We start from the raw sequence: 9,796 nt of genomic DNA on the forward strand, positions 1-9,796 counted from the left end.
TATAAAATTTGCCAGAAATTCCTCAAAAGATTTTGTATATTGACAACCAAGTCCCAGATGGCCTAGAGGCCATTGGACAGACTGTTTTCAAACACTTCTCAGGAGAAAATCTGGTCTATTTACTGATTTTGTTATTCGGTAAAAAATATTTCTTATTTAGTATTTATTGAGCACACTTATGATGCTAGCATACATAAAACAGGCACCTGGCTCTCTTTTAATCCACAATTGATAGTAACTTAATTGTTCTGTTTTAGAGGTTCTCATTTTCTCTAGGAATTCCATAAGAAAAAAATGTTTGAAGAAAGCCTTGGTTCATCTCCTTTGAAATGTTTTTCTAATAGGCAGTTGTAATTATAACAATAAATGTTAACTTGAGTGTGATAATTCTCTTGTTCAGATATCAATTTTAAGGAGCTGATTAAGGCCAAATCATAGCAAATTTTTCTTAATAGTTGTTTCTAAAATTCTGATTCAGTCATATCAATTCACTACTATCTATAGAGCAGTTTTAATATATACAATTCGTTACCCTAACTTAATTGTGATATGTATAATCATGAGCTTTTGCAATATAATGATTTATAAGAAATATATTTCTCGGATATATAGGCTTCATCACAGCACCTAAAAATGCTTCAGAACCAAAATAATGTGAAATGGGTACCTTATTACTAATGAAGATGACTTTTTCATCCCACCTAAAGGTGAGAGCTGCTTGCCCGGAGGACCAACCATATGATTAGACGGTTAGAACTTTCAGCCCCACCCGCCTTCACCACCACCTCCAGGCAGGAGAGAAGGGCTAGAGATTGAAACAGCCAATGGCTAATGACTTGGTCAATTGTGACTATGTAATGAAGCCTCCAAGAAACCCAAGAGGTGACCTTTTTGATCCATTTTTCAGAGAGTTTCCATGCTTAGGGAACAAGAATGCTTCCAAGTGTCACTGAGCAAGGCCCACAGCTCCATGAGGACAAAACTCCTTTGTGCAAGACCTTGGCCTGTGTATCTCTTCATCTGGCTTTTGATTCATATACTTTATCATATCTTTTAATAAACTGGTAAATGTAAGTGTTTCTCTGAGTTCTGTGAGCCACTCTAGAAAACTAATCAAACTAAAGGAGAAGGTCATTGGAACGCTCCATCTGTAATCAATTGGTCAAAAGCAGAAGAAACAACCTGAGCTTGTGATTGGCCTCTGAAGTAAGGGACGGAGGGCCAGTCTTGTAGGACCAAATGCTTAACTTGTGGAATCTGATGCTATCTCTAGGTATGTAGTGTCATAATTGATTTGAATTTGTGTCCAAGAATTACTTGATGTTGTCTAGGGGTGGGGAATGCCTCCATCCTGGAATCAGATCTGGAAACCCTTAAAGAGCTTTATACAAAGACAATTCCTATTTTGGACCAGAATAGCGCAAGAATTCTGTCTCATAAAGTAACAATTTTCAAGTAAATTTGATTATACCATAATAACAATTCAACTCTTCTATAATGAAAAAAATCAAGAAAACTGTGAATTAATATTGTGGAGAGAACACGCACACTTTGCCCATAATTTTCTGAAATCCCAAATTCATTATCGAAAACTCAGTAATGTTTGAACTCTTAAAAAAAAAAATGATGCAATGAGGGATTCCAATGGAGGAAAGATTGGAATACATTTTGAAGACATAAAGGTGATGTAAAAATGCAGATCAATGAAAAAGAACATATTCTTAATGCATGTGTGTAGAGGATTTACGGGAGGAGGAATACAATCTATCCTGCAGAACCAAAGAGACAAACTGTGTTCTCAGAGTAGATTGGCCAATCGTGTTTGGGGAATACTAAATAAAACTTAGGATGAGGCTTAACTGTCATTTACTGTCCTTATCCCATGGCTATATTCAAAGCACCAGGGACTCCACCAAAATAAATAAATAAGTAAGTAAGTAAGTAAATAAATAAATAAATAAATAAATAAATAAATAAAAGTCCTCTGAAGAAATTGAAATTGAGCAGTAATCTCTTTGCAGAGAACTGGAAAATATATGAAAAACTGGACTCCAAAATAAAATCTTGTTCCTTTTAGCACTTACAGAAGCTCCAACAAAAAAGATACACGATTATACTAAAAGCATCTCAGTGAAAGTAAGACCTTCAAGGGAAGAGCCTTTCTATTGCTTGCCTGATATTTGAAGAAAATAGTATCATGGAAGACTAAAGGCCAGGATATCCAAACTGAACAAAACAAAACAAATAAACCAAAAATAAAGAGAAAGAGATAACTTGAGAAACAAAGGGAATGAGGGATTTGAAGAAAAAAAAATCCCAGAGCTTTGAGGAAACACAATTTCAATAAAACAAAGTGAGAATGCTAATTGAAAAATAAATAGAAAAATATAAAAATCAATAGAATTAAAGAAAGGCAAACTTGAGGGAAAAAACTGCTAACCAACAGAGATAGATATCAAAAATATACATTGCAGTTCAAGATATTAGTCAACTCTCAAACTGTACAAGATATCCCAAAAGAAAAGATAGACAGAGAGAGAGAGAGAATACGTGTAACTGACACTTGGGTACATTATTATGAAAAATTTAAAATGCATATAGCGTCTTTATTGAGATTTAATTAACTTGCCATGCAAATACCCATTTAATGGTTTTTAGTATATTTTCAGACTAGTGTGACCACCACTACAATCGTTTTTGAACATTTTCGTCACCCTAAAACAAAACTTCATATTCATTAACAGGTACTCTCAATTCACCCCCAATCCTCCAGCCCTAAGCAAGCACTAGTCTACTTTCTATGTCTATAGATTTGATGTTCTGAACATTTCAAAAAAGAAGAATCATACAATATGTGGTCTTATGTGACAGGTTTCTTTCTCTTAGCTAATAGGGATCTTTTGTAGTTCCATACAAATTATATATTTGTTCTAGTCCTGTGAAAAATGTTATTGGTATTTTGATAAGAATTGCGTAAATCTGTAGATTGCTTTGGGTAGTATGGACATTTTAGCATTGTTCTTCCAATCCGTGAGCATGGAATATCATTCCATTTGTTTGTGTTATTATCAATTGCTTTCATCAAAGTTTTATAGTTTTCAGGGTACAGATCTCTCACCTCCTTGGTTAAGTTTATGCCTAGGGATTTTATTATTTTTGGTGCAATTGAAAATGGGATTGTTTTCTTAACTTCTTTTTCTGCTGCTTTATTATTAGTGTATAGAAATGCAACAAATTTCTGTATATTGATTTTGTATCCTTCAAACTTACTGAATTCTATTATCAGTTCTCATAGTTTCTTGGTGGGGACCGTAGAATTTTCTCTATATAGTATCATGTCATCTGCAAATAGTGAAAATTTTAATTGTTCCTTACCAATCTGGATGCCCCTCTACACACCTGCCCTGTCCTTGCCTCCCTGGAAGAGTCCCATGGATCCCTTTGGCTCTCCACTATATTTCTGCCATTCCTACCTTCTTTGATTTCGCCACTTCTCTACATTTAGCTGTGGAGAGGTTGTTCTGCCAGTCTTTGGGTAGTTTCCTAGGTTATTTATATTGATATGGGTGTTAACTGGTTGTATCCTTGGGACAAGGTGAGCTTAGCATCCTCTACTCTGTCATCTCCCCAGGAAATCCCAGTATTTTCATATTCTTCGGATAAATACCCAGAAGGGGAATAGCTGGCTCATGCAGTAGTTCTATTCTTAATTTTTTTGGAGAAGTTTCTATACTGCTTTCCACAGTGACAGCACCAACTTACAATCTCACCAACAGTGTACAGGGATTCCCTTTTCTGTATATCTTCTCCAACACTTGTTATTTCTTATCTTTTGACAATATCCATTCTAACAGGTATGAGGTGATATCTCACTGTAACTTGAATTTCATTTCACTATTAGTGTTATTGAACATCTTTTTGTTTACCTGCTGGCCATCTTTATGTTTCTTTTGGAGGACTTGTCTATTCAGATCATTTGCTCATTTTTTAACTGGGTTGTTTAATTTTGGTTGTTGAGTTGTATGAGTTCTTGATGTATTTTGAATATTAACACTTTATTGAATATATGGTTTGCAAATACCTTTTCCCACTTAGTGAGTTGCTTTTTTGTTTTCATGATTGTTTCCTTTGCTGTGCAGGAGTCTTTCAGTTTGTTGTAGTCCCGTTTGTTTATTTTTACTTTTGTTTCCCTTGCCGTAGGAGTCAACTCACAAAGATGTTGCTAAGACCAATGTCAAGGAGCTTACTACCTATGTTTGCTTCTAGGAATTTTATGGTTTTGGGTTTTACATTCAAGTTTTTAGTCAATTTTGTGTGTTTTTTTGGTGTATGTATGGTGTAAGATAGTGGTCTAGTTTCATTCTTTTGCAAATGGGTGTCCAATTTTCCAAGCACGATTTATTGAAGAAACTGTCATTTCTCCTTTGTATGTTCTTGGCTCCTTTGTGATATCTATGTATCCATATATGTGGGGGTTACCTCTGGACTCTCAATTCTGTTCCATTGATCTGTGTGTCTGTTTTGGTACCAATACCATACTGTTTTGGTTAATATAGCTTTGTAATATAGTTTGAATTCAGGGAGTGTGATGCCTCCAGCTTTGCTCTTCTTTTTCAAGATTGCTTTGATCTATTTGGAGTCTTTTGTGGTCCCATACAAATTTTAGAATTATTTGTTCTAGTTCTGTGAAGTATGCCATTGGAATTTTGTTAAGTATGAAATTGATTCTGTAGATGATCACTTTGGGTATATGGACATTTTAACAGTATTAATTCTTCCAATCCATGAGCATGAAATATCTTTCCACTTATTTTCCTGCTGTAGAATTTCTTAGTTCTGGCAGTTTTTTGGTGGATTCTTTAGAATTTTTTAAATATAATATGTCATTTGCAAACAGTAACAGTTTTACTTCTTCCTTTCTGATTTGGATACCTTTGGATTTTTTTCCCTTGTCTAATTTCTGCAGCTAGGACTTTCAATACTATGCTGAATAAAAGTGGGGAGAGTGGGCATCCTCGTCTTGTTACTGTTCTTAGAGAAAAAGCTTTCAAATTTTCCCCGTTGAGTATAATGTTAGCTGAGAGATCGTCTCATATGTTGATTGCCCCCAGTTCAGCTGTGGGCTGGATCCATGACCATCATGGCATGTTGAAGATTTGAGTTCTCATCAGGGCACACCCACTGCTACTAGCAAATTGAAGGGAGAATTCCAAAATAGTGCGCATTAGTGTGGGTGTTAGTAAGGTAGATTGAGATCTCAAAAATGGTTCCCTCTCAAAAATGGTTCCCACCAGACTGAGAAGTCCCTGGGGAGGGTCCCTGCTGTTTCAGGCTCCCTGATAGACGCTTTAAAGTTAGTAAATGGGTCTCTTCTACATATGGTCTATGCACTTTTCAAATTGATCTTTTTGTGTGTGCTGGCTTCCAAATTGAGTAATCTCCACAGGAGCCCTTTAAGAGTGAGTTTTCCATTCCCTACAGTTTTATAGTTTTCCTGAACATAATCCCTGTTGATTTTTTTATGTTTGTTTATTTATTTGAGAGAGAGAGAAAAAAAAAATGCAAGGAAGCAGGGCAGAGAGAGATGGAGAGAGAGAATATCAAGCAGACTCCCTGCTGAGTGCGCAGCCTGACATGGGGCTGGATCCCATCACCCTGAGATCACGACCTGAGCTGAAATCAAAAGTTGGATGCTCAACTAACTGAGCCACCCAGTGCCCCTCTATTGATTTTTTTAAAAAGATTTTATTTATTTATTTGACAGAGATAGCCAACAAGAGAGGGAACACAAGCAGAGGGAGTGTGAGAGGAGGAAGCAGGCTCCCAGCAGAGGAGCCTGATGTGGGGCTCGATCCCATAATGCCGGGATCATGCCCTGAGGCAAAGGCAGACGCTTAACCGCTGTGCCACCCAGGAGCCCCCCCCCCTTGTTGATTTTTAAAGCCTGGTGATTTGGGGACTGGTCTCTCCTGTGAAGGATCTAAGAGTTGGCATCCCTGATGTGGAGTTGGAATCTCTCACTCCTCAGTAAAAGGTTCCATAACTTTTATATTCCTCCTGATTGGGATTCACCATGAGTGTGGTGTTTTATTTCTGTGTGTGTGTGTGTGTGTGTGTGTGTTTTCTTGACAAGTCCGTGTCTCTTCCTTTCTCCTCTCTTGATGCTTCCCTTTTCTTCTTTGTTGTGGAGACTGTTCATTCAATTATCAAGTCGTTATTTTTAATTTTATTTTTACTTTTTAAAGATTTTATTTATTTATTTATTTGACAGAGAGGCAGCAGCGGAGGGAAAGGGAGAAACAAACTCCCTGCTGAGCAAGGAGCCTGATGCAGAACTTGATCCCAGGACCCCAGGATGATGTATCATGTCACTTTGAGAAGTAATTATTCCACATGTAATAACAGATTTTAAAAAATCAAACAATTAATTTTTTATTTGTAAATCAATAAATATTATATGCACATTAAAACTAAAAATTTAGACAATTTAATGCATAGGCATGGTGAATGAAACTATTTGCAGATTTGAATGTTTTATAAGTAGCATAATCACTGCGTACCATACCCTGAATGTACATAACTTACCTTTAAGTGTCCTACTTAAATTTTTCAAAATCAGATACTTCTCTGAATTTTAAGGAAGTCAAAATCATTTAAAATATGAGAAGCAGGGGTTAAGGATGAGCTATATATCCAATTTAAATTACATTAAAACCCAAATATAAAATATAAACAGAAGTGAATTTTTTCTAAAGATTAGTATTTACTATCCCCCCTCCCAAAGTAGGTAAGTTATACTACAGGGTAGAAATCTACATGTACTGAGATACTTTCTTGCTTTGATAAGTGTAAAAAAAATTTCATGCTGTCTAAATTTTTAGAGTTATATAGTTAGAAATATAGAATTCTACTTTTATAGGCATGTTCAGTAGGGAAATGAGTTAGCACAATCATTTGAATTGGTTGTCTATATACTGGGCAGGGCTTATTCCTTTTCTTTAGCTTCTTTGCACACGTAAAGCATGCCATAAAATGTCCTGTTTTGCCATGAACAATACAACCATATTTAGGTTGACCTTGGCAAATCACACAAGGTTAAACGGCATTAAGGAGAAAACTAGATTCCACGATATTTTCTTTGTCTTGTGTTTCTTCTCTCTCAAACTCTTTGACATCTTCTTGGCTGCTATAAATGATGTTGTTAGAAGTTGATGGCTGAGAATAGTCCTCACTTTTTTGGGATTGGGAGGCTTGTGTGATTTTATCATCATTTTCCTCAGCACATGATTCTCTGGAATCATTCACTCTATTTTTTTAATTTTTATTTATTTATTTTTTACCATCAGGGACATCAAAGCCCCTTTTACTTGTGTTTAGTTTTCTAGTTTGTCTTTCTCAGGCATTTTCCCTTTATCTTTCCCTTTACCTTCCCTTTATCTTCAGGAAGCCAAAGCTCATGAAGGGCCCAACATCTGCTGCAATGAGGCAGAAGAGGAGGATTCATTTCATTGCACGAAGTACACTTCTAATAGTCTGTTCAGGAAATTTCTGGATCTTCTTCAAATGAATCTGTATTACTCTCCCCTGCCTGATATACAGTCAATATACTTCATCATCTTCATTGAGAATTCTTGTCCTTCTTCACTAAGGCTATAAGCTTCTGAATTGAGAGACTCAACTTCAAATTCTATACTGAATTGATCTGAAACTGAATCCTGATCCAACCAATCACCTGAATGTTCACTTATACTAGCATCAAGATTGATTCGATGGAGTGAGTCCCTGTTGATTCACTGCTACTGCTTCTTTCACAACATCATCTCCCTTATTACATATAGAGCAAGGCTTTCATCAAAGGAAAGGGAAACACTATCAGATTTGTGGTGCTTTTGCTGTCCTTCACCAGGTAATTCATCTGAACATTCTTCTGTCTCACCAATTACTCTCCTTTTACATGAGGTAGATGGTCTAGAAACCAAATCTGAAGATGAAGGTTTCTCTTCCTGCAACCCTTGCCCAGGGTCCTTTTGATCACTCCCACCTTCAAGGTGACATCCATTTTCACTCACAGATATGCCTGAATCCAATGGTTCATGCTGGTTGACTATAACCAAGTTTCTACAGATCACTGTATATATTTTCCTGTATTCTTCACAGAGAAGCTTGACACTCCAAACAAATCCCCTAGAAGATAATTGGAACAATACGCAATATGCTATAGTTCCTCATCATATAATCGTTTAGTCATAATATGCTGACCAAGATAAAATATAACCCCTTTCATGGTAGAAGTGTCTTTTTGTGCATGGACAGACTTTAACAACTTCAAAAGCAATGGCTTTGGTCTCACTAGGGTCTCTTGTTCCGAAGCTGGAATTTGTGAGTTGACACAGATACGTTGGAATTGCACTATTGCATTGGACAGTGTAGAATAAATGCTTTATGTTGGTGACCACTGGTATCTATCTCTAATTGTCAGTGAATACAACTGCTGTTTACTAAGCGGGTTTTCCGTGCCTGGAGTCAGGGGAGCAGGGACAATCGAGGCTCCTCAGTTCCCTTCACTGGGTGCACAGAAACCTGAGGCCTGGGCATCTGTGACCATTCCACTCATGAGGCCCAGGCCACTGGGGTGCTTGAATGCACTAGGTCTGGAGAAGGAGGCTCCTGGAAGCAAAGGGACAGACCTCCATCAGAGGGGTCGGGGTGCCCCTTGGGCTCTGGCTCTTAGCCTTTTTCCTTCCAGCCACACAGGGCTGCATAGGCCCCAGAAGGAGCTGAGCCAAAGGAGGCACACCAGATGCATGCCCTCTGCTGCCCCTGTAATTGTAGAATTTTTGTGCCCATGGGAGGAGGTAATTTCAAGATCTTGCTATGCCTCCATCTTAACCCAACTCCCTCTTCTGTTTGAATGTGTTTACAGGTATAAACTTCCTTCTAGCTACTGCTTTAGCAATATCCCAAAATTTTTCGTATGTATTTTATTTGTTTTCATTAATCTCAAAGTATTTCTAATTTCCCTTTTGATTTCTTATATTTTGTATTTTGTTTAATTTCCACATATTTGTAAGTTTCTCTACTTAGAAATGTATGTATATAGCAGCATTGTTCACAATAGCTAAATCGTGGAAGGAACCGAGATGCCCTTCAACAGATGACTGGATTAAGAAGTTGTGGTCCATATATACAATGGGATATTACTCAGCTATCAGAAAGAACGAGTTCTCAACATTTGCTGCAACATGGACGGCACTGGAGGAGATAGAGAAAGGGATAAAGAAAGGGGGTTAATCAGAAGGGGGAATGAAGCATGAGAGACTATGGACTATGAGAAACAAACTGAGGGCTTCAGAGGGGAAGGGGGTGGGAGAATGGGATAGACTGGTGATGGGTAGTAAGGAGGGCACGTATTGCATGGTGCACTGGATGTTATATGCAACTAATGAATCATCGAACTTTACATCAGAAACCAGGGATGTACTGTATGGTGACTAACATAATATAACAAAAAACATTAAAATAAAAAAAAGAAATGTATGTATATATCAGTATTTATCTAGGTATCTATCCACTATGCTATACTTTATAAATTTACCCTGGATATCTATGGTGCTGAGATCTCTTTTGGAGAACAAGAAGGTATGTTCCTACTTTAGAGAGAACATGTGAAGAGGAATATGAGATTTCATAGAAATCTTCCAGTTAAAACTGTAATCAGAAGGTGTAATGAGTCCCTACTGCTCATTTGCAGAGAAGGAAGACTCTAAGCCTCAGGCTGTCAATGTGCTATGCCTGC

General features: G+C 37.1%; 1 pseudogene; it reads right to left on the reverse strand.

The window, feature by feature from the left end:
- Positions 1–6,891: 6,891 nt before the first annotated feature.
- On the reverse strand, positions 6,892–8,762 carry LOC103675660 (annotated as a pseudogene).
- Positions 8,763–9,796: the final 1,034 nt, after the last annotated feature.

This window comes from Ursus maritimus, unplaced genomic scaffold (assembly GCF_017311325.1).
Source record: "Ursus maritimus isolate PB19 unplaced genomic scaffold, ASM1731132v1 scaffold_4, whole genome shotgun sequence".
NCBI classification, from domain to species: Eukaryota; Metazoa; Chordata; class Mammalia; order Carnivora; family Ursidae; genus Ursus; species Ursus maritimus.